We start from the raw sequence: 26,187 nt of genomic DNA, 5'->3' as shown, positions 1-26,187 counted from the left end.
CCTACCAGCGCTGCCCATAACAGTACCAACAGACCTACTAACCACCACACACCTGCAGTGTGACAATTCAGACTATTCTAGGCCCACAAAGCTGTAAGAATGGCTTGTGCCACAGGTATTAGTCATTTTTAATGTATATTGAATTAATAAACAAATGTGCTGATCTCTAAATTATTGCAGTCTGCCACATGCTGGCGCCCTATGTCTAAGTGCCGGTGTTGACAAGTGTCGGTGCTCAGCACCGGAAAACCACCAGCTCAAATTAGGCACTGGTTGTATGAACACGTTACTTTACATAAAACAATTTCTGATGGATGATCTAGATCCCGCAGATTTGTTAGGTGAGCCGTCACTTCAACACCTTCCATAAAGTTCGCACAGACTGGAGATGGAGTAGTATATTTAACTATTCCAACATCCAGCGCCCCCCCTCCGCAACGAAGTAACGGCTTGCGGAGCAATGGTATGCGTTGTCACAACGTGGTCGTTATTACGACCGCGTTGTGACAGCATGCAGGTTAATGGTATGTGGAGTGAAGTAGCATATTCATTACAAATGACAATACCAAAGGTAAAGCGCGTGTTCATGTAGTGGATAGAGGGTCATGTGGTGGGTCGATAGCACGCAAGAAATCACACCAAAAACAGCGAACAGCATTATCAAAGAGGGGTGCATCTCTTCTTTCCACATACAAGCAATAGTGCTTAACAATGGATTACACAGAGGACTAAGGCGCTGCTTCCCAACCCCTTTGAACAGACACAACTTTCAGCAATGTCTAAGCAGCAGCAATCCCTCTAGTTACATGAACACTAAATCACTCAGGAGCAACCTTAGGAGCAAGCTCAAAACAGTCTTTACCATGGGAGATCCACCTAGAAATAGCATGCTTGAGTACACTACTGCCCAGTATGCTACCACAATCAATCCATAACTTGTAATGCGCTCTGAATCAATCAGTCCTATGAATGTAATGGCTCTTTGCCCTTGTGAGGGTTAGATCTAGAGTCTAGACAAATGTTCTTTCTCCTTAAAATGATGACGAGAAACATAAATGAAGATGAAAAAAGCACGTAGCTGATGAATATCAGTAGTTTCACTCTTAACACATCACTATTCTTAGAAAACTGATTAAGGGGACAAGAAGGGGGGAGAGCCTGTAACTCAATAATCGTTTTAGCGAAAGAAATCTCTCCAAAAAAAGCAACATTCCATGCCAAAATTTAAAAAAGCTCAAAGGTTAGAGCACAAAAGTAAGACACAGATATACCTAAATTTTGCACTGGGTTTGTGTTACTTTTGTATAGCAAACCCTGCGCAAAGCATTATCATGGTATTTACGTTCAATATTTGCATTAGTAAGTTAGCCAAAGTAATGCAAAGTAGTGTAATGTGTTTCTTTGAACTCCTCTGCATCCATGGGGTGTTCCAAGGGTGGTAAATTGGGCTTTCCCATGATAACACCCATGGGTGTTAAAGCAAATTCCTATCTACCAACTATGGTAGACAGGGATTTGTGGCAATACCTTATACCTTCTTGAGGCATGTGTGACAGAGGAGAAAAATGTAATTCCTCCATACTGTTAAACTTTGCACGCATGCTGCATTGTACTGTACACATGCAAAGTGGGAAAAGTATCAAAAAATAATTTTTGTATTGCAAGTGTTGCAATGCTCCATTTCCTGTTCAAAACAGATTCTTGACAGAATGCAAACACCTTTGCACTATGGTGTGAAGGTATGTGCAGTGGCATATGACTGCTTAAGGTGCACCGGTGTTGGGAGAGAGAAAAAACAGTTCCATATCTTTGTAGATATGGCACTCTCCCTTTGACGCAGCATAGCATAATAACTTTTGTAGCTGTGCCGCGTTGCATCATATGTTGCTAATCCCCCCTCCCCTCCATCTGCAAAGAAAATAGGCACAAAAAGAAATTCCCATTCCAGTACTACCAATAGAGAGAGAGGTATCTAATGTGTAAACATTTCAAGAACCAACTTACTACAAGAAACCTAAACAAGGAACAAAGGTCCACTTAAAAAGACAGGCAGACAGTACCGCTAAAAAACCCTTCATTATTCCAATTTTAAGACTACTGTATGCTAAAAAATCTGAAAAAGGAATGTCGTGTACAGTCTAAACCGATATAAACTCGATAGAACTAGAAATGCACAAATCAATCTTCTACTGGAACACACAACTCTAGTTAAAGAGCGTCTTGCCCTCACTAAAACGTTCAACGTCTCCTCAGGTTAACTGTAGAAAGATTGTGGTAGTCTATCAAGTCCCAGGCCGTCAGTCTTAATGTATCCAAGTCATGATGAAATAATTTGCCCCCTCCTTAGTGAGAATGCCTATCCTTGGCAGAAATTGTAACAGAGATATACAACTGAGGTGCAACAAATCCACATAGTACGGCCTTATGGCCCAATCTGGAGCAATAAGAAGAATATCTGCATTGCAAAGATAGATCAGCTGTGCCCCTCTCAGAATCAGAGGATATGACTTTAACATATTGGAGAGGAAATGCCTACGGTAACATGAATATGTCTCCCAGTGAAGCTGCCTTTGGAAACTCACTATGACAAACCTGCTGCATGCTGCACTTTGGGTTTTTGCTCATGACTGAAAGACTCCCAAAGAGGGCCCCACAAAAATGGATGAAATTCCTGATGAAGTTTCCACTCATGAATCCTGCAGGATAGCCTGGTGAGGGAACTCGCCCTCATATTTTCCCTCCCTGCCACTTCAGGCTCACATCCGGTGAGGAAAGCAGTTTATTATATGGGGTGGTTGTAAGACCTCACTGAGTCCACACAGATTCGACTGAAAACCCTTAACTAACTGGGAGATATTGATATTCATAGGAACAATTAATCACTGCTTTTTCACTCAGACTCAATAAATCATTGTAATGGACTGTTCGCATGGTCAACTTTACAAACTTTGTAAAGCTTATCCAAAGTTGTAAGCTACTACTTCGGCTCCTTTGGGTGACCAACTTCGGCAGGGAGTGAGTCACGTGGGCAAAAGAGGCTTGGTTGTTCAGTTACATTGCAGTCAAAGCAGTCTTCAGTCCAGTTCCAGGTTCTATGGGTGAACCGTTATAGACTATAACGGAGTAGTCCTGATGCAAGGGATACAAGTTGCTGAAGCTGTTGAAGGATGCTGAAGACGCTGATCTGGTGCCAGTGGTGTTCCTGGGGCTACTCCTCAGTCCAGGGTCATGATGAAGCAACTTTGACAACAGGGGTCGATGTCTCTTGAAGTCATGTTGAACAGTGCTCAAAAATGAGTTCCCATTGGTCTTCTGGTATCTGGTTACAGCCAAACCAGGGGTCTCCTTTAACTGGCGCTAACTTCTGCCTTGGGTGACTCAGAGCACTCTGATGAATCTACCAGGTTGCAGACTTTTGAGGATTAGTACTCAGTCTCCTAGCCTGTGCTTCGGCGGTAGTCAAGGTTTTTTGGCTACCATCTTGCAGGCTACTTGAGCGTTTGTGGCCCTGTAGATAAAATACGAAGTCAGCCAAGTGACTCTTGGAGTCTCTTCTTCTGTCTGAGGCTCGAGACAACTTTTCCTCACGCAGGGCACAACAGGTGCAGTCCTCTTTTTGATAGCTCAAAGAGCAGCAAGTGCAGTCCATTCTTGGTGCAGGTTTTCTTTGCTGGTTTCAGGGAACAACAGAGCAATTCTTCTTTGATCCACTTTTCAGTATAGATGTGATCTGTGGTCTGGGTGCCAGGGGTGCCGCTTTTAAGCCCAGTGTGGGCCCTCAGGGGAAGGGGCGACTGCAAGACAATTGACTAACTGGTCTCCTCTTGCCTAGTGATAATTCCTGTGAAGTGTGGCATCTAGCTAGCACAGAATGCATCAATCTGTTCTCTCCCAACATGGCAGACACATTCTCTTAGCATGTGGAGCTCCCTCACCCACCCCAGAGGTGTGGATACCTGAAGGCTACATGCCCAGGGAAAAACCGGTTTGAAAACTGCTTTCCCCTCCCTGTCCTTGACACCAAACTTACAGCAAGAACAAAGGAGCAACCCCTCTTGTGTGTCCGCCATTTGCTCTTCAAAGGCAGCTTCCCCTTTCAAGCTCGCCTTTTAAGCTCAAATTGTATTTGGCCTTTCTGCTAGGGAGCGGTCATACCCCTTCCAATGACAGGCCCTTTGTGTTCATTCCTGAAAGTCGTTCACTCCTCCCCTCAGGAGGGCAGAAGGCTGGCTCACAGAAGGCTGTCTTCTGGACAGTAACCGTACACATTCACTGGAAAACTCTGGGCAACAAAGAGGCTACTTACTAAGTCACCATTTGTGCAAAGGGTACATTAAATTGGACTTAACCATCAAATAAGGTTCAATTCAATCATTTGTTGGATACTTTGAAGTATCATGTTTAGGAGTCCCATTCAAGAGCTAGCACTGCTGAATGGTCAGCATGCAATTCTGTACTCGCCAATAGGGCTAATAGCCTTTCTACAGTAGAAACAACAATGTTGGGTTTTTATTAGGCCTGGGCGGTGAACTCTGCTCCGTTTGTGGAGTTAGCAGAGTTTTTCGCACTTCGCACTCCGCAGAACTCGCAAAGTTTCAAAAAAACTTGGCTCCCTGCAGCTGAGTTTTTTACTTGCTCGCGCTTGTCAATGGTAAGTTGCGGGTGAGGAAAATCCAATGCAAGACCGCTTCACAGCAAGATTTCTCAATGCGGGCGGTCAAGGATGGTCACTACAGCTCGTGTTGAGAAACCTTCCGCCATGTTGATGATGCTGCCGCTTGAGTAGCACTTCTATTCGAGCAGCAGAAAGAAGCAGTGCCTCTTGCGCAGTGCGTGATGTTGTTCACACTGATTTTACAGTGCGGGACAAACACCCAGCACAGAAAAAACAAACAACCAGCGCAAGGTAACGCACTCCACCACTCGCTCAACTCTGCATAGTGTTGGCAAAGTTTTTTTGTCCGTTCGTGGAGCTCTAAGCTCTGCAAACTCCACTGAGGCCCAGTTTTTACTATCACGACATGAACACGCACATGTCCCACCCTTTAAATTAAAGCACCATGCTTTAGGGTTTGCTAGGTCTGCTTTGGCGTGACATATTTATTAAAAAAAAAAGTTTGGCCTTTGCCATTACTTTAAATGACGAAGTCAAGCTAGCAGTTTAAAACTGCTCTATCAGTCTTCAATGTCAGACTGGGAGATAGGGTCTACTTTGTCATACTTGTGGTGGCACAATAAGTACTGCAGTCCATGAAGGACACTTAACTTACAGGCCATGGGTAACCATGGTGCCATATACTAGGGACTAATAAGTAAGTTAACGTATGCCAAATGGGTATTAGCTAATTAAACATACACTTTTAAGGGTGAAAGCACATGCACCGAGGACTGGTCAGCATGGCCCAGGGCATCACAGAGCCAAGAGCCAAGAGGCAAAAAGTGGTACAAAAAGTGGGGTTTATCGTGCAAAAAGCCATTTCCTCACACATCCTATTTCTCTTGTCAGTGAATCAGTCGAAATCCCTATAGTGTCTTTGCACTGCCGGATTGATCCTTTACCACCCAGCAGGATCGGGCTTTACTAATGGGCAATCAAGCAGTGCCTGAAGAGCTGGTCTGTCAGGTCAGTGTGTGAGCCTTTTTTTGCTGTTTTCAGATCTGCGAGTCATTTTTAGGTCAAGTCTCGGCATCTCACATACGTTGTCTCTCTACATGCTGTATCTACTCTGTGGGCTTAGAACACGTGCATCACTTCCCATTTGTTCCTTTGTGTGCCCTAGAAAATCCTTGCTTTTCTGTGGTTAATCACCATATATTTGTCCCTCCTTTTGGGGTGTTGCTCCTCCTCATGGCTACTGGCCCTATTACTTGTGGGCTTTCACTTCTGGTGACACACTATTTTTTTTCCATTTGCCACAGTTCGTTGGGCTTTGTGCACAAAAAACACGCTCAGCTGATGGCTGTAGAGCATGTCCTTATCTTGTTTCTTGTCCCGTCTCATGGGTTAATCTTTCCGCCTCCACAGTGGCACTTCATGAGTCACTACTTGTCTCGGTGACAACTCTTATTTTAATTTAAAATTGAGACACTTCATTAAGGGTTTTGCGTCTCTGAATATCCCGGGGCAAAAAGCAGTGACTCCAATAAAACGGTTCCTCTTTGCAATTATTACTATTTGGGAAATCAGATTTTGCAATATTTTCCTGGATCCTGAAAGGTTTTCTCATTTTTGGAAAATAAATTGAAGCGGTTTTACAGCGCTTCTATGTATTAGTTTAACTGGGGAGGGTGAACGAAAGGCAAAGCATTATCTCAGCAGGCAGTTACTTTCACCCTACCCTTCACTGCTTAATCACAGCTTAGGAAGGAAGTGATGTACAGTAGTGGGAAGATGCCGGCCGAGGACCACTTTTGCCTGGGCTCCCCTCAGTGGGTTGAGTCAGGATTTAGTTTCAGTGCTGCTGGCTGATTTACAGCTTACACAAAGTAGTTGCAGTGGCTGTGCTGCTCATTCTCCCATTAAATCTGTGGTGCCCTTCATAAGTACACATGTCAAGGTCCGGCAGACATACAGTAGTGACATCCTTCAACAGCAATTCTCTTCTCGCTTCCTCTGTCCTTAATTTCTGTCCAGACCCTTTCACACAGATGATCTTCTTAGTGCATGCTTTTTACCTCTGGGTCTTGTCGCCAATATATGGTAAAGAAGTGTATCGATGCCTAATGCTGTAACGGTGATCCGGGACTCTGTGCGTATTACTAGTGGTGGCATATCCCACGTATCTGGAATAAACCTTGCCTGGTGCAAACTAGTTCACTTTTTAACTTAAGATATATATATTAGGAACTAAATTTCACTATTAACCTACTTTTTTAAAATTTACTCTACATCAGCATCTTCCGATGCCCCCACCATGCCACAGCCATGTTTCTTCTGGTATTAACCCAATCATTGACAGGAGTCAGCACAAATGCATTTTGCTACCCAATTGTTTCAAGACACATAAACAGCTTGTCTTTGCTAGTTCACAACTGCCCTCATTTACAAATGTGGGCACCTGCTTTAGCTATGCGACTTGCTAATGGTGGCCACTTCAGTTTTCCTGCCTGGGCCCATTTCCTGTCCCAGTCAAACCCTGCCTCCCAGCTTATTTTCATAAATTATTGCAATGGTGTTGGCTGTTAACCCCTGAACTTGCACATCGTGCATCTGAAATAGAATGGCTTCCTGAGTCAACTTAATAGTCATCAATTTCAATACTTTTATGAGGAACATTAACTCCCAAATGGACCAATGACCATTAACAAACACACCTCCAAGATGAGCAATCTACCCTGAAAGAATACATATGTATGTGAGGAAATGAGGAGGCGGCAAAAAAAGACAAGTAATTTCTATGTTGGAGTGATCCAATTACCACACAAGTGACTATGAGATATCAAAATGTACTCTTTCAAACGTCTGTAGTGTTGATTCCACTGATTCTTCTGACACCTTTGTAACACCCATACTTTGAGTTGCACTGATAGAATCAGAATGTGCATCATGTTCTTACCAAGGAGATGCAACATTGAACTGGCTCTCTGATACTGATACCTCAGAAATCTTTAAGTCATCTAAGAAATGCTTACCAATCTGCGTGGTGAGGAAAATGCTTCAAAGCATGTTGTATGAATAGTGGCTCAATTATCTGAATACGTTGACAAAGAATCAGCTTCAGCTTCTTTGCATTCAAAATGGAGCTCATGCAAATACATTACGGTATTGGAAAGCCTGCAAAGAACTCCCTCTGAAGGAGCCCTCTATAACTAGATGTCTAGATAGGATAAAGCAAATTTTGCATCTTCACCTTTTCTGAAATGAGTAGCAATTTAAATTTCGTCAAATCAGGATGATTTATGGTAAACAGGAAGTGGGATGAAACCAGGGACAGATGGATGGAAGCTCTGTTGGGAAAGGAAAGAGAACAGCCAGTACAATCTGAAGGGATCATTGATCTAAGGTTATCTCCTACCCCATCGGAAAGAAATACTCCACAAACCCTCCAAACAGAGTCTTGTCTTAAGGTAAAAAGAACTCAAAGTAACTTTGGGTTTGTCAGAGTGAAATATGAAGATGCTGATTCTGCGCTCAACACTTGTCCCTAGAATGGCAAAGGGCTGTTCTTGCTTTTATTGCTGTTGTAGGTTGAGATAAAAGGTGCCTCATTTCATTGACGAGCTGGTTAAAGGTAGTATTACTACTTGTATTGCTGATGATGGTTATGTGCACTAGAAGCCAACCCGAATGCAGAAGCCGTTGAGCAGCACTCCTTAGACTCCTCCACTGCCTCTTCACAAATATTCTTTGACCAACCAATGGTGTTTCATTCACTTTTGTGTTAATGTCAGTATAAAGCAGTGGTGAGCGCCAATCATGCCTCTTCAGAACAAGGTGGTGGCTCAGCAGTGTCCAACTCTCCTGCTTGATGAAGTAATGACTTCTTGGACCATATCCTGAAAAATCTGCGTATAGTCCTCAGGCAGCTGTGCTGTGACCAATGAAGTCATGTCCCACAGAGCATGGGAATGCCTGGCAATAGATCAGGAAAAACTCACAGATTTCAATGCCAAACATAATTTTCTCCGGAGGGCATTCTGACATATGAGGGATGCCAAGGATGACATACAATACCCAACAAAGCTTTCCAATGTCAGTCGAGTGGATAGGAAAGAGAGTGTTATTTGGCACTGGATTATATTTTCCATTCACAGGCCTTGCCCTTGTCAGCACAGCTAGTGGCTTCAGCAGTGCTTCCTTCAGAGGAAGTCATTGAAAAGATGCTCCACCTTATCCATTTGCTTGCCTAATAACATATTTGTAAACAGAGATGTGCTAGCCTGCTCCATTAAGAGGGATGGATCTGGTGGTATAAACTCCACCTCCAGTAATGATCAATTCACTGTCATTTTGCAGATTCATAAACAGGATAGAATCAGTATAGCCTTTAGGCAGCAAATGTTGTGCCACATGATCATCATTCTAATCCTCAAACCTCTGAGGCAGATGTTTGTGAAAGCCAGGTGGTCAGAACGTAACCTGAATAGGTGGTCCATCATTCTGAAGTATTGCTGCCTTGCAATGTAATTTGTCTCATGCATTCTCTTTGTCTGGCAGACTTGAAAACATACTTCTTTGGAGGAGAAGAGACCAACTCTGCAGCCAAAGCCGACTTCAAGCGAGGAACCACCTCCAACTCTAAAGGATAAGGCACAGAAACACCCAATTTCAGCCCAGGACCAGCTGGTACTGAAGGTGCACCAGAGGACAACTAATTGAATGTGGCTAACATTCCATTCTCAAAAAACCCAGGATGTTGGGCAAAAGCCCCTTTAGAAGCAAACGTAGCTGTTGCACATGGTGCAGAGTAAGATTAAGACATCTTCTCTGACCTCTTGTGCTTCCTGTGCGTCTTTCTTAATTTATGCCTTTGTGGAGAATGGCTAATGCAATGTGATGGGGTGCATTCCCAACCCCATGACTTGGAGGGAGCCCTCTACTTGGACTTGTAGGAAGCTACAAGAGTCTTCGACTCCCACTCTCTTAAATTGTGGCTGCGTCTAGGCACAGATATTACATGATAACAGGTCTACCAAACTCTTGAGACACCATACATACTGGGGATGTGGGCCCGTAATATATAATTGACATATGTGTGGCATACAGGAATTATAGGAAGATGCCTTTGGGTGACATGCTGTACCAGAAAATTTAATTTCTCCACAAACATCAAAATACAACTTACACAACTATTGGCTATGGATCCTTCCCAGTACAGGTGTGAAAACTGAAATTGCCAGAGATAGGGCGCTTTATATAAACTAGTGGGATGTCAAAATAGAAGTCCTTGATGCTTTGATGATGATGTGGCACTGCTTCACTTGATGCCAGTGAGATGCTATCACAGCTAAAGGTTGTGTATCCAGTATGTGTCTGGAGGTATCAAGAGTACTTGCACGTCAAGGGAAGAGCATTATTGTCATTATTATTTATACTCACCAGTGCATAAAAGCAGTCATTTCCACTACACCAGCCATCCTGAACCCTGCTCCTCTCACAGCCTGCAGGAACCTTCATCAGGCTATCATCTTTATGAGTAGCAAGCACACTCACACTCACATAGAGAATGTCACTTATTGATGAGATTGATATAGAAAAAGGACACCTCAATGGACAACTAAAAGCACGACATTGTGTCAAGTTAAGGCGTAAAAAGACAACAGCAAATGCGTCCCATAAAAAAACTGCCAACAAGAGTGTGACAAGTACATAGTCCATGTCAGTGTTCACTATTTTTAACGTAGCAGTTTCATTGCTGTGCCAGATTTACAGTGTTACTTATTTTAATTAATTAATATAGTCCATACATGGTTTGTAGAGCAACATTTTTATAGACAATAAGTTTTCTCATTTGTTTTTTCATTTCCTTATATGTAACTCAGAATACAAATTATTTTGATGTCAGTGTGCATCATGTAGGGTGATGCAACTAGTAACATGAGGAAGTGGGAACAAGTAAAACAAGCATTTCCAATGCAATAGGTCTCACATTTTAGAAACTTTTACCTATTGTAAATGGCAATGCCTTTTATTATTGCAGGTTTTTTTAAACACAAATAAAAGGCATTGTCAATTTCAATGCCAATAGCGCAAAATTTCATAGCTGTGAGACCTATTGCATTGCAAATGCTTTTAGGTCGAGCATAACAGCGCTTGCGCTATTGCTTAGCGACCTTTTGTAGATGGTTTGTGAAGTGAAATTCAACCCACTGGTTGCCCTTCGTTTTATTTGTGTGTGCCACTGTCCTTAGAAAATCCTTGCTTGCTACTGGGCAATCTCTTCATTTTCCCCTCCTTTCTGTTTCCGCTTTGCAGTTGCAGAACACCGGTCAAGCACTCCCTATGCCGTCACTGTTTAACTGTTGCTCTGAGGACAACTTTCTAGTTTTTTTTGTGTCAAGTTACTATCTCGACAACTCGGACCACGATTCGCGCTTTCACTTTCAATAAAGGGGGAAACATAATTTATTTTAAGTGCGCTGTGGTCTTTAAAAGGGCTACTGTCCACTTGTAGTTTTTTTTTTAATGCAGATTTATATAGCGCGAACTCGACCCGAAGGTATTGGAGCGTTTTACATCAGCACCGGTTACGTTACACATGGACACATTCAGGCACAGGGTGATTAAATGATTTTCCCAGAATCACAGGATGTGGACGGGACCCGAGGCCCGAACCTTGGTTTCCAGCACCAAAGTTGGCAGTCTAGCCATCAGACCACATCCTTCATTGCTTGCTATTAAGGGGGCGTCAATTCCTTTTAACCCGAGCCTAGTGGAGGCTTGTAGGTGTCCGTATTGTCAGCTCCTGCCCCAGTAGGGTGCCGGGCTGAGCAAATGGTCAACTGCATCACCTAACCATGCAGAGCAGCCTTGGGGCTTTTAAAACCGTCAGCCTATTTGTTTCTGTAAGTGGTGGGGGTGATGCAATGCCCTTACAGCAAGCCTGTGTAACCAGGTCTGATGCTCGCTAACTGCAGAAAGCCTATTCGAATGCATTCGATGTGACACACCAGTAAAAGCTGGACTTTTTCAAAGATATATCTGTTGACATATGCTATTGTCTGGTCTGGTGTCGAGAAAAACATGCATTGGCATAGCCAAAAGGTCTTGCATTTGGGACCTTATAAGTGTTTAGCCATGCAACCGTTGGTGTTGTTGCACCAAGGATATTCTGCTGCATAACTAAATACTTACAAGGTCCCAAAAGCAAGACCTATTGGCTATGCCAAAGCTTGTTTTTGTTTCAACCGTTGAGTTGTTACTGAAAAATATATACATATATGTATATTTATACTGTGTTACAGTGCTAATGTTTAAATAAGAAAGCAAACAGAGAAAAAGCTCATTCATTCATTTTTTGAAAGCATACTATATAATAACGGTCACAGAAAAACACATAATAAAGCTTTACACATGGCTAATTGGATCAACATAGTACTTCCTTTTTCTGTCCATGCATGGTAAACTCCCCATTCTGTTACTTACTTTATCGCCAAATATCTCCGTGTGCTCTGTTTTGTCCTAGGTTGGCTCATGGCTGCATTAAAGCATATCACGGAGGAGTCTATTTACAACAAATATTTTTGCCTACTGGGGTGTGTTCGAGTAGAAGCAACAGGGATGCCTGTCTCCACAGAGTAAACGCACTTCAAAGAGTACCCACTGTGACGAGGGAGATTGCCAGTAAGTACCCTCAAAGGTCTCCACGAGGAATATTTTTGGAATGTGTATTTATTCGTGTGTGCAGGTGTACTTCAGAGATTTCATGTCTCCTTCAATAACGGTGAATTGTTCTGACGTGACCCCTGTCTATATTTATAGCTGTGGAGGGAGGAACACAAAGAGAACAGTGGAGAGCAGTGGAGGGGAACCACGCAGAGGACAGAGTCACTCTCATCAGAAGCCTTTAGGAAGGGGGACAACAGAGCAGGTTCTGTGGGCTACTGTACTCAATGGAATAATTGCTCAAAATGGCTCTTGTTCAACGTAAAGCTAAAATGTACCTTTGCAACGGCGAACGGATCTTACTTTTAACAAATACAATGCCTTTAAAGGGTTTACACACACAGTCCTTTTGGAATAAGTTTGGTTAGTTCCATTTGAAAAACATCAGCTGAAGAAAGTGGGCGAGGTTACAGCAAGAAGAGCTTTCTCTGTGAAGCAAATTTGCACACGTAGGGAAACAAGCATTGGCCGTGAGATGCGATAGTGGTGGGGGAGGGGGAGAAGCGGGGGTTGTGTGCGCTCACGGCCAATGCAATTTGCACGCGAAGGGAAACAAGCATTGGTCGCAAGACACGATATGTGGTGGGGGAGGGGGAGGAGCAGGAGTTGCATGCGCAGGCGGCCAATGCTTGAAAAAAAAGGACGCGAGTGGTGCGCGCGCAGCAGTGATCACGCTGGAAGGGAGGCAGATGGCGCCTGCGCGCGTGCCGGCATGCGTAACAGCACGCTGGGAGCCAGAAAAAGCCTCTGGTAGCACTTTTAAAAGCCCATTTACTAAATGTCGTGCAGCGCATGCACTGGCTCAGGTGAGACCTAGAAAACTCTGTAGGTACAATATGCTGATAAACAAATGGGAAATGGGCAGTTGAAGTTTCCGGTTAAAGAAAGAATGCCCAGTCTTAGCTGCAGTGTGACCCCACTCTCACTCCCCCCTCCCATGTACCCCAGGAGGGTATAGGGTACCGGGAGGTGTACGGTTCACTTTTGAATGTGTACATGGTCTAGACCAGATTGCAGGACCTGCACAAATTGCATTGCCGATTGCAGGTAGTAATTGCTGTTCAATGGAAATGCCCAGCTAGTGGATGGGACCGGGCCCACCTTTGTGCCCACAATAACCTGCTCTTGTCTCTAGGAGTGCTGCTGTTTTGGGAGGGGCGACCTGTAGCCCAAACATGTGGCATTCATTACAGCCTCCTGGTAATTTTACTTCTCCTCGCTACCAGCACTTTGCGGGTAAATTACAAGAAGCACATTCAGCATGCATGTGAGCGTTAAACTAGTGGGGCGATCAGTGGCTGACAGCATCGTTTTGGGATCTTTGTACGATTTGTTTCACTGTCACCAACGTGTACAGACATTTGAGTTTCACCTATGTTCCGTACATTGAAAGAAAAGCAACATAAAAAACATATGTTAATGAGGATTTTTTTTAAGGAGAAGGCCACTAAGAAAGGGTGAGCCATAGTTACAGGTTGAAATTACCAAGGCTTCAACCGTGAGTTTCAAATCCCAGAGTGGGAGGATGTTTTATCTTGACTTTATGAAAATGGAATCAAGTAGACTGTAAGACAAAGTGACAGCTTGGCAGCTTGGCAGATCCTTTTAGATTTTAGCTGTATTTAGTAGGACACTTTTTCTTTTAATCTAGCTTGAGCTCACACTCATTGAGTACATAGGTGCTTTGTGATGCAAGCCCCTTTTGAATGAATCTTGACCTGATTCCAAGATGACAATGGCCTCCAGTGTCTTACTACAGTTCTTCCTGCCGCCCTTGTGTGATCCGTGTGCACTGCCTACACAGGATCGATCTCACTAAAAACAAGCATTTGCAATGCAATAGGTCTCGCATTTGCGAGAGTTTAAGCTATTGGCATTGTAAATGACAATGCCTTTTATTTATGTTTTTAAAATCAACACATAAATCGAAGGTAATGTCATTAACAATAGCAGTAGCTCAAACTCGCATAATTGCAAGACCTATTGCATTGCTAATGCATGTTTTTTATGAATTTGCATAGCTGCCAACCAGGCTGAAGTCTCCTGTGAAAACCTGAATGGCTTTTAGGCAACAGAACATTGCGTTCTGGGACTCGTAGTTTAATGTGTTGTAATTGTTTGCTCAAAAATCCCAGCAGTACAAATACTTTTTTTTTTTTACTTAGGACAGCCTGATGCTATCACAGGGACACTTGGCAGTTATGGAGCTGTTTGTGTTTGAATTTAACTCCCAGATAATCAACCACATAAACCAGGTCTATCCGCATATTTTCCAATTGCTCAAATGAAGGATATTTCTGAGCTGTCATACCAACTTTTTTTAACTTGTTGCTGAAATAGCTCTTGAGTTTTCGCACCGGTGTCTCTTTTTCCCCTAAGATGGGGTGCTACATACTACTTTCTGGCCTACTACCTCATACTACCTCATCTATGATGAAAATACCTTCAGAAATTCACAGACTTTCGAGATCTTTTCCTGCCATTTAAGGTGTAACTCCTGCTACTCCTGGTTTGCCCTTTATTAGTCCTAGCAGTACCGTTGCTAGTCCTGGTCTCCTGCAATAAGAAGGCAGTGGCATGAACAGAATGTAGCAGCTACATTGTAGCCAGGGTTCTCAAAGGGGTGTTTACATTCTTTAGCTTTGACTCCTGGTCCCTCAGTAGGACATGCAAGGTGGTTGAAGGCTAAGTGTGGGACAAGAGGTCAAACATGTGAAGTCATCAGTGTCAGAGGAAGTAGCCCAAATAAATCATTGTTCATGCCCAGAGGCAAAGTGCCATTTTATCTGGAGACGGACAGTCATGTTTGATCACTTGTCGCTACTCTAGAGCCACGACTCCCCAGAAGACCAATAAGTGCACCCTAGCACGTACCCTGACAGTGAGGAGCTATACCCTTGACTTACAGAGAATAAATCCCCAGAGATGTTCTTTGCGACTTCTAAATCCACTTAGAGTACTTAGTGTCTGTCATTGTAAGCTTCTCCAGCATTATGGCAGTTACTTCCGGCAACCTTTTCTAAAGGCCAATAAAACATGAGACCTAATTAACCAGAGTTAAACATTCCTCATCCTGCTGAACCTCGGAGGTAACTTTTCATCTATAAGTAAGAGTCGTACTCCTAAAGTGCAGTCTTTGTCGATTCGCCACGGCTCTTTTAGTGCTTCTTGAATGTAGCACTTGTGATACTGTCAAACTGATACGCACCTAAATCTGAAACTCTAAATTGAGTCCGATTATAGATAGGCATAAGGTGGCAGAAAATGCGTGCCGCCACACTGCCACTGCTAAAACACCAAATACATGACATGACTGTACAAGAAAAGAACTAATGTCCAGGAAGTGCCTGCAGCATTCCAAACACATGACACATATAGTTTGCTCAACCATTAGCAGTGCTTTGAATGTGTATTTAGTCATTATTACGCTGGAAAGAGCGCTAAGGCTTCCATGGCAGAGGCTAAATGTCCCTCATCACTAGATTATAAGTCAGTGTCCACCTAGGTAGGACTGCATCCCAAACCCAAGCAGTCTGTGATTGTGCCTATGTCACAGGTTAGTGCTCCCCTCATGACTAGGCCTTGAGTCAGACAGGCTCCAAGGCGGCTGCACCTGGAATTAAAGTTACAATTGATGAACACAAACCAAGCACCCTATGGCAGAGAGTTCCGCGATGCAAAAACGTGAGGGTGAAGAGTTTGAAAACTATTATTAATATTGTTTTGCAACAGACTGAGTTTGTGTAACCGAGACCTTTTATCCTGCCACCTGTGCATTTTACGTAACAGTCTGGATGCTTGCAGTTGATATTAGAGGGTGCAATGCATCAAGTGTCTGGTTCAGTCAAGGGAGGCAGCCACCCACCCTCTCCCTGTAGCGGGGGAGGGGCTGTGAGGCCGGGTGTTATAGCAGCCTACACTGTCCCTGCTTTTGTGTCAACACATGTTAAACTGTACGTGTCTGCACCGAACAGAAACAGGGATATTCAGTCCTACAGACAAAACAGCATCGTTACACAACAAAACAAGCAGCTGACAATGCCACCCTCACTGCCCTTTCAGTAAGAGCGTGGCAACTGGTGCTCATGTAAGGCGCTCAATACCTGCGGGTGGAATTTGCGCTATATAAATCTGCAAAAAATATGTATATATTTGCAATGCTATAGGTCTCCCATTTAATTTCGAGACCTATGGCGTTGCAAACAAACGGCCACCATTGTCTGGGCTGCTTCGAAAGTGAAAGCGGGCGTGGCCCACCGAATGTAAGCAAAGAATGTTGTGCCTAATTAAGGAAAAACTCAATAATTAAATAGTATACGTTCCGTGTAACAACCAAGTAAAGGGGCCAGTAGCCATGGAAGGACACAAATGACGACATGGCAGTACTAAGGAGGGACTAACAAGCCTATTTAGGAATCAGAAGACAGCATTTATGAAGAACAAAGACACCAGCGAATGAGAAATATAGGCAGGAGAGTGGACGGGCTTCTCTCCCGTACTGAACTACAACAGATCATCCCCAGAGCAGTAATTAGGCCCAATTAGACAACATTGTCTCATTTGTTTTTTCATTTCCTTCTATTTAACTCACAATGAAAATTAGTTTGAAATCAGTGCACATTCACGTAGGGAGATGCAACTTCTTAGAAGAAGAAGTGGAAACAAGTAACAATTAGACACAATTAGGCCACGGGCAGAGCACGTTGCACTCTGCAGGGCCTAGGTATTTTGCTATTGGCTTAACAAACCTTGCTGCCCTGTCTGAATGGGAGCACTTCTCTCCACATCCTTGACCACTGCCAGCCAAAACTAGAAGAACCCCCCCAACTACAAACAATGCTTCTATGTGGCCCTTGGAGACAGGTCTTTCTTCACACAGAGGGGTGCCCCACCCCCCAATTTTTTTTTTATCTTTGTGTGTTCAAATGATCCATTTTGCCCATCATGCCAATCACCTTCATCACAGACTAGAATAGTACGCATGGTGAACCTGTACCACACATTATGAAGAGGACAACTTGGATGATAATAGAAAATTAAGGCATAGTACACATGATGTACTGAATAAATCAGTGCAACAACAAACACCTTACACAAATTAAATGTGAAGTCCACATCAGAGACCAATCACTTGTGACAATTATAGAGATCGGTGAATTGATAAACGTGTTGTGTGAGCCCAGTTTGACTCGGTTCCCCCCACACTACCTCTGAGGACCACAAAAATATTCTCATTCGCCTCCTGAAATAACACTCCACTCCCACTGTATTGTTGTTTTTTATCCAATTGCTTACAAAGGCCTTCATATTATTATCAAATACTATGTAACTAAGCCTGGTTACTGAATGCTCATCAGCAGCTAGAGTGCTGAACTGCTCCACCTTATACTGTTCACCTACAGCATCCACAGCTGTGATCTGAACGTGATCTGAAAGCATTTGACACTCTGTTCCATGGCATTGGATGCTTGAGACACACAACTACTCAGATATAGACTGACCACACTATTTTCCCCATCACACTTGCCACCAAAATGTGGAATTTCACCTGTGGTCAAAAGTAGAAGCAGAACTTCAAAAACTGGAATAAAATGATAAAATGTCAGGAAGAACCTACATTATGGGTCTCCTCCCTTGCAATGGCTAGGGTGGAGAAAGGGCAATATTAAGCTAGTACATATAAACATACTTTTGCCTCCTGAATGCAGGAATGAAAATGGAATGCCCTTTCATGCCTACTGAGAATGACCTGGTGGCGGAGCTCAAAGGTGCCTACTGGTTTTCCACGACAGACCTAAACTCCAGGTGCTACCACCTCCACCTTTACCCAAAGTCCATGTACATTACAACATTCTCTGCTCATTTTCCCCTGAGGGAGTTCAAGGGGCTCATCTTTGTAATTTCCAGTTCTGCGAATGTTAGTCTGCATTCCAGAAGTCCTGCACGGACTAATTGGTGTCATTAACATCAACTGTGATAACTTCTTGAATGTCAAAACAGGCAAAGAGCATAACATAAGAATGTAAGCTGTCATTCTGAGAACAAAAGACAGCTGACTTTTTGGATTATACTTCGTGAAAGGAGTAACATAGCCACTATTGAAAACCTCTATTATAGAATCCCAAACCTTACTCAGTATGGTGACGTACTATGGTAGATTCATCAAGAACTTTACCTTACTCACAGGCAATCTCAAGTACTTCACCCAGTCTACATCCTCATACTGTTCTAGGCTGTCTTTAATGGACCAAAGACCATCAATGTACCTTTCAGGCAGAAAAGGATGCTCTGTCATCCATAACCTTGCTGAAATATTTTGATCCTGCCAAGGATTTAGAATACCCATCTATGCTGGTACTATAGGCGTTGGGGTGGTACTGCTACAATGGCATACAGAAGGGAAGCAGGCATCAGTTGTGCACATCTGCCACACTCTCCCCCAAATGGAACAGTGCTACTCCCATACAAAACAGGAGATTATTTCCATTCACTGTGGGGAACTGTCTTTTTTATTTACCCCTATATGGGGACTCATTCCAAAGGTATAGGCCTCTAATTCCACTCTTCTAAGGTATGTCCCCAGGCACCCACCAAGGACTAAAAATGGATTCTCCAAAGCAGGCATACTCTTTTATGGAAATATACGAGCCTGGCACATCATATCTATAAGATGTATTATCCATACATCCTTGCCACACTAGAGGAAGTCCAGTCAGCAGTAGAGACTAAGGAATATGTTGGGAGATTATGACGTTTCAAACATCTCTAATGTTTCACAGTGGATATGTCTTTATAATTGGCCATACATGTTACCCAAAATGGTAACTAGCGCTCCCTATTGCAGGAACATTTGTGCTGCGTTTCAAAAACTCTGATAAATACGTTATCATTTAAGCGATGAACGCATCACTATTCAAGACAGATGCTTGCTCCAGGAAAATCAAGTGGTGGTTCCAACAAACCGTCTAAAGAGACTCAAACCGAAAGAAAGACTCTGCACCAAAGTATGGCTTCCTTGACTTAACTAACTGGTTGAGACAATGGCAAAAAAGTATACAATCTACTAAGCCACAGGCACCTGTTACTACGGGGTACATTGCACACTTCCCATGGGTCCAAGCGAGCATCTATGTATATAATACTTCTATAACGCAAACCTAGCCAGGCCAGGAGCATGTGCATGATCAAATTCAAGCTTAAAGTCAACATATAATAGGGTAGGAACTGGGCCTGTGGATGGTTAATGCATTGTGTTGTCAAGTTCTTTACAAAGGAGAGTTGTCAACTCTTTACTAAATTAGAGCAGCGCTTGGGCAGACTTGATGGATTTGATGAGTTGTTACAGATCCTGCCTGCATAGATCGAAAAAGTTTATTGTCTTGTTTTTCTATTATTTATGCTTTCTATTCTGCAGTCGGATGGTATTCTGGTTGTAGCTGTGCCGAGATCCACCAGAGTGTGAGCTTGTCAGCACAGTAAAGTGAGGTGCTGGTAATTATGGCCTTGTAAATGATGCAGTTGGTTTTGGAGATGATGCAGACTGGCAAGGAAAGTCAATGGAGTTCTATCAGAATCAGGGTGATTATATTTCTTCAGGCCCTGGATGAAAAGTGTTATTCCTGGTAAAGTGCCACTAAGGGGTGCAATTGTGGAGTCTGGGAGGCCTTGAAGTAGGACATTACCACTATACAGATGCAAGAGTAAAAGGGCATGAACTGCAGTTCTGAAGTTGCTATCTGGAAGAAATGGTTTGACTTTCTTTAAAAGAGAGAGCTGATACCAGGCCATCTTTGTTTGTTTTTGTTGCAATGTGTTCCTTTAGGATGAGGTTGGTGTCCTGGGTGAATCCAAGTGACTTGGCATTCAATAAGAGTTGAAGTTCAAATGAGACAAAGTTCATGTAATTGAGCCAGGCTAGTACTGTTTCTTGTTTTTTGTTCTCAGCAAATAATAGGAATTCTGTCCTGGCTTAGTTGAGTTTCAGGTATGCTCTAGATATCCAGGTCTGGGTGTTGTGCAAGCAGTCTTTGAGGCGTAACAGTTTTTGAGGCATTGGATGGCTGAAGCAGAGAAGACTCCCAAATATAGTTGTATATCATTTGCATATTGATGAATGTTATGTTATGTTAATAAAATGTATTGAGCGCACGAATACCCAGATGTGACTTGGCACTAATCTGATGCTGTTATCTGTGAGTATACCACCAAGCAACTCTGTGTAAAGGCTGAGTATGACAGGAGACAGTATGGAACCCTGGGGTATTCCACATTTGATAGGATTCTTTTGGGACGTAGGGGCGCCCATTTGAACAAAGTGGTGTTGGTTGGAAAGGCAGGAGAAGAAACTGAGGAGGATATTATATCCCACTCAAGACTCAAGGGTGCTTTTAAAGGTGGAATGGTCAGTGGTTCGAAGGCAGCTGAGAGATCCAGCAATATAAGGAGGCAGTGGTCTCCTCTAGAAGTGTCAATTTCGTCAGCCTGCTAGATGGACACATTCTGGTCGTCATAGACAATTGCTCAAAATACCCAAAGGTAGAAATATTTACCACTACCTCCACTGAAGAAGTAATTCACACACTTGAGAAAGTATTTGTCACCCATTGTCTGTCTGTCACCAAGGCACGACCCCATTTCCCCTCGCACCCCCGGTAGCCCCCAGCCTACCACCACTGCGATCCTTCTTAACACTAGGTCTGCGGTTGGGCATCAACTTGAGCTATTCCACCTGCTTGACTCCCGCCAGCCTGACCTGTTATTCCTCACGGAAACATGGTTTAGGGATGATTCCCTCCCGAGCCTTTTATCCATGCTGCCCTCCACTTACTCGGCCATAAGAATGGATCGCCCCGGGGAAAAGACTGGGGGAGGTGTTGCTCTGATTACCCGCACTGATTTCCATTTCCAGACACTACCTTCCCTTCCTATTCCCGCTGTGGACTGTCTAGTAGTCCGTTCCACCTCGTTCGGGGTTCCTCTGACTTGTGTACTCATCTACCGTCCGCCTCAGTCTACCCCTGACTTTCTAACCTCTATTGAGGATCTCTTGGCCACTCTAGTAGTGAACAATTCTGCAGTCCTGGTACTTGGGGACTTGAACTATTGGCCGAATGACCCCGCTGAAGATGCAAGATCTAAGGAATTCACGGCCCTGCTCACCAGCCTCAACTTTTCTTCCCAACTCACTATGCCTACCCATATCCATGGCCATCAACTCGACCAAATCTGGACCCTTAATATCCCTACCAACCCTCCCACCATCTCGCCTTGCTCCTGGTCAGACCACTCCCTTATCTCCTTTGCAGTAGACCTCGGACGGCCGCCCAAACCTCCCCTGCCCAAAAACATCTGGGCCAGAAAGTGGGATAAGGCCGACCTCCCCGCGGTCTGCTCTTCCCTTGCAGCATCTAGCCCCGAGCTTAGTGGTTTATCCCTTCCCACCCAGCTCACAGCCATTAACAACTGGCTGTTAAAGGCGTGCAACAGCACTGTCCCCCTCAAGAGAGTGATCATTATACGTGCCCACGCGGCCAACAGATGGTTTACGCCCTCCCTTAGAGATAAAAAGCTAGCGGCACGCAGAGCCGAACGAGCGTGGCGGCGCACCTATTGCCCCCTCCTCAAAACAAGCTACTGCTCGGTACTCAACGAATATAAAAGGGACATACTAAAAGCAAAAGCCGAGTACTTCTCTGGTAGAATCCTGGCAGCGGAAAATCAATCCAAGGAAATATTCGCCACAGTACACGAGCTCGCTGCTTCCGACAGGGTGACCTCCAAAATCCCCCCATCTCAAACACTCTGTAACTCCCTTAACTCCTTCTTTATTGAGAAGGTAGCCTTCATCAAGGCCAACATCCCTCCCTCACTTCCGGTACCGCCTGCTGTTCACCCCTCCCCCCCGCTCCACTCTTCACCCAGTTCCCCCCTTTGACATGAGAAACCTTCCTCCCCTTACTGGCCCGGGTAAAATCGGGTTCCCCCCAGGACATTGGTCCGGCATTTGCCCTGAAAGAGTTTTTTTCTAACTGCTACTTCCCCCCACTTACTTTAATCAATCACTCCCTTATAACTGGCTCTGTCCCTCGCGCCCACAAATCGGCAGCCATCATTCCGATTCTGAAAAAGGCTGGCACTGATCCTTCCCTGCCTGCTAACTACCGTCCCATTTCCCTTCTCCCTTACTTGGCGAAGGTCTCAGAGGCTCATGTCACCGGGACTCTGAGCTCCTTTGTGGAATCCACGGGCCGCCTTTCTTCCCGGCAGGCGGGCTTTCGCCCGCTGCACTCTACCGAGAAGGTGGTTGTATCGGTGATGGACAAATTGAGGAAGGGCATTGACACCTGCCTCCCCCAGGCCCTGGTCCTGTTAGATCTGTCCGCCGCGTTCGACACGGTGGACCACGACATTCTGTTGACCCGTGTCGAGGCGGCGGGCATTGGGGGCACGGCCCTTGCCTGGCTCCGATCCTTTTTAACGGACAGGGAGCAGGCCGTCCATCTGGCCGACTTTGCTACCCCACCTCGGAGAGTGACCTGCGGCGTCCCCCAGGGTTCCTCCCTGTCTCCCTTGTTATTTAATTTATACATTTCACCCCTCATTTTTTCTTTACAGCAGATGGAGGTCTCGGTGTTTAATTACGCCGATGACCTCCAACTTATTTTCAATCTCTCCTGTTCCCCCACCTCTGCCCTGAATTTCCAGAGAGTCATGCTTTTCATCCAAGAGTGGATGAACTGCAACCACCTCAAACTAAACCCAGACAAAACCGAATTGGTGTTGACGGGGGGTGGTTGCAGTCCTTGGTCCTCTTCTTTTTGGCCCCATTCTCTTGGCCCCCCTCCCCTTCCGGTTCCCAAGGTTAAAACCCTGGGTATCTTTATTAACCCCCTGCTCACCCTTCATACGCAGGTTAACTCAGTGGTGTCTGCCTGTTTCTTTTCCCTCCGTACCATTCGTAAGGTTTCTCGATTCTTCTCTATCGCCGCCCTCAAGTTCATTCTCATGGCCATGGTGCTATCGCGCCTTGACTATGGGAATGTGATCTATAATGGTGCTCCAGCCTACCTGATCCGCCGGCTCCAACTGATACAAAATCAGGCGGCCCGCCTGATTTATGGTCTTCCCAAAACCAACTGTTGCAGTCTCTGCACTGGTTACCGGTGAGGGAGAGGGCCCTTTTCAAGTTGGGCTGCATCACGTACCAGGCTAGGTCGGGGACTGCCCCCGCTTTCCTTTGTGAAGCCATTTCATCCTACCTTCCGACTAGAGAGCTCCGCTCCGCTCACCAGGCCCTCTTGTCAGTCCCCCGATTCAGGAAGCAGGAGTCCGGGGGGGCCAGATTTGCGGTGCTAGCTCCATCCTTCTGGAATTCGCTTCCTTTTGCACTTAGGACTTCATCCTCCTACTTGGAATTCCGCAAACTTCTCAAGACCTTCCTGTTTTCTAGATCTGCAGCAGCCTAGCCTTCCCCTCCGCCTCCATTGGTTCACCGCTGTCTAGCGCCATGAAACCGTTCCGGTATAAGTGCGCTTAATAAATATTTTAAAATTCAAATTCAAAATTCAAATTGTTTGATTCATGAGTTAAAAACATATAAAAGGCCAACCATCAAAGTGCAGTGCGTCTAGATTCTCTCGCCTCTGTTTGCATCGGACAAATGAAAATCATACCGCAAGGGCCCAAAGCCAACAGAGAGTTTAAGAGAGCTATACGACCCATCAATAAATCTATTCAAATTTACACACCATGACATTGAATCTGCCATATAGGCCTTCTGGAAAAAGTATTGTAAGTGCTTTTGACAGAGCAACGTTTTAAAAATGAGTGCAGAGTTTTGCATCGTGCCAGATCACACATTCATGTTATGTGTCCCAATTTGACTTTATAAACAAAAATTTATTTTTCCAAAATTCCATTATTGATGGTATGAATATATCATAGTATTTCCCATAATTTTAAAACTTGAGTATAGCAGTGGGCCAGGACAATTTATTATGAGTATCTGCAGGATACATCTGGAAAGCATTTTTCCAATAGAGGAGATATGGAATTTCTCTTCTTGGTTCTCTGCTGACTCTACAAATGTAAATCTAGAAGAATGCCAACTTGAGAGAAAATGAAGTAGAGGAGATCCTATTTCGCAGCCTATTGACAGTCTTATTCAAGTTTGGTTTATTTGATTTAGTTCTCTACTGAGAACAACACATTTCATTCAGGACATTTGTTATATGAATATACGTGAAAATATTAAATACAAATTTAGAAAAGTTTTTGAAAATGTAAACAGGTTATGACACAGAAATTGATCTGGGGGAAATTTAAAAAGCGAGTTCAGACTCTGCACCGATGCGCTGTTATATCTAAATTTGACTGTTTTTAAGAAGCGCCTTCTAGCCTCAACCAATGGCAAGTTCGGGCATACCGACAAAACATGCTTCAGATCTTGCACTCCTCCATTGCAGAGATCACATATACTGGTAGCATTTTCGCTATGGGTCCATCTAAAAGTCAATGTTTTGAAAGGGACTATCCCAAGCCGCAATAAAATTATGCATCGCTGGATTCCATGCCTTAAAGAAAAATTGATATATTGTTAAACCTGTTTATATTTAAATGATTCTGCACAGGGTTCATAATGATGCAACTTAGAATAGTGCATAATGTTCAATTCCAAACTGATCCTCGGTGTCAGATGTTTTAGGAAAAGCTTCAATTGGGCTGGAGTCCATGATTTCAAGAGGGTACTTGTACAGTTTGATAATTTAAAAGCAATAATCTGGTTTTGGCTAAAAATAAATTTTGTGGATTCGGGCTCGAATGTCTCTATTTTTAGTAGAAATCTTAAGGTGCCTTGATCTGCATGTAAAAGATCGTTGACCCATCTTAAAATATTGGCTCTGGCAAAGGAGCTGACTAGAGATAATTCCAAATGCAGTGATTGTGCGGCGACAGCTTGTTGGACCTTAACTAATTTATGAAGAGTTTTCCCTTCTTTAGTTTGTATTTGATGCCACAGGCTAATTGGTATATATTCCTGAGCGTACGATAAGATAGGAGGAATCTTAGAACTATAGACCTGTAATAAGGAAAATAAGTGCTTTTGCCCGGAAGATGGAATATAAGCGTTGAAGCGCCCCCACATGAACATCTGCTTTACATCTCAAGGGATGCAGGTGAGGGGAGTTTTGTAATGATTGAGTGAATATTCTCCCCAAATAAGTATATTCTTTGAGCACTTCTAGCGATTCTCCTCCCAATAACCAATTGAATTTTGTATAATGTTTTTTTCATCTGAATGGTACTACTTTTGTTTTTGTTATATTGGAACCAACTCATTTTCTTTTGTATATCTTGTTAGGACATCTAAGTTCCTTTGTAATCAGAATGGGGTAAGCTCGAGTATTACCACATCATCGGCATACGTCATTATGTGAATTTTACAGAATGAAAATCTTCAGAGTGAAATTAACAACCTGCAAAAAACTAACCAGGAGGTCACTGAGGAATAACAGGAAGAGGAGGGGAGTCAGCATGCAGCCTTGCCTAAGACCATTTGGTGTGGCTATTGGAGGAATACGTCTCTTTTCTTTTCCCATTTGTACTCGGCACCAAGTTTCTGAATGCTATGAAATAAGTAAATGTAGAAGAGTTTCCGGAATTCCCTGACTTCTGAGTTTGTTCCAGAGTGTAGGTCTGTCCACTCTATTGAACGCCGTTGAAAAATTGACAAAGACAGCTTAAACGCCTTGTGATTTTAAAACCATGTATTTGTTGATAATTTTCTGTAATACTGCTATGTTATCCGCTTCAGTACGTTTGTGTCGGAACCCGGCCTGATTAAAAGGGATCACTCCGGTAGA

At 43.8% G+C, this 26,187-nt stretch overlaps 1 protein-coding gene across 1 annotated transcript in view; it reads right to left on the bottom strand.

Annotated features, from left to right (window-relative positions):
• The window catches only part of HPSE2 (heparanase 2 (inactive)), a 1,420,589-nt gene that overhangs the window by 373,022 nt on the left and 1,021,380 nt on the right, over positions 1-26,187 (bottom strand). The window lies entirely within an intron of this gene.

Source organism: Lissotriton helveticus, chromosome 5_1 (genome assembly GCF_964261635.1).
Source record: "Lissotriton helveticus chromosome 5_1, aLisHel1.1, whole genome shotgun sequence".
Classification (NCBI taxonomy): Eukaryota; Metazoa; Chordata; class Amphibia; order Caudata; family Salamandridae; genus Lissotriton; species Lissotriton helveticus.
This window is presented reverse-complemented; position numbering and strand designations above follow the sequence as displayed.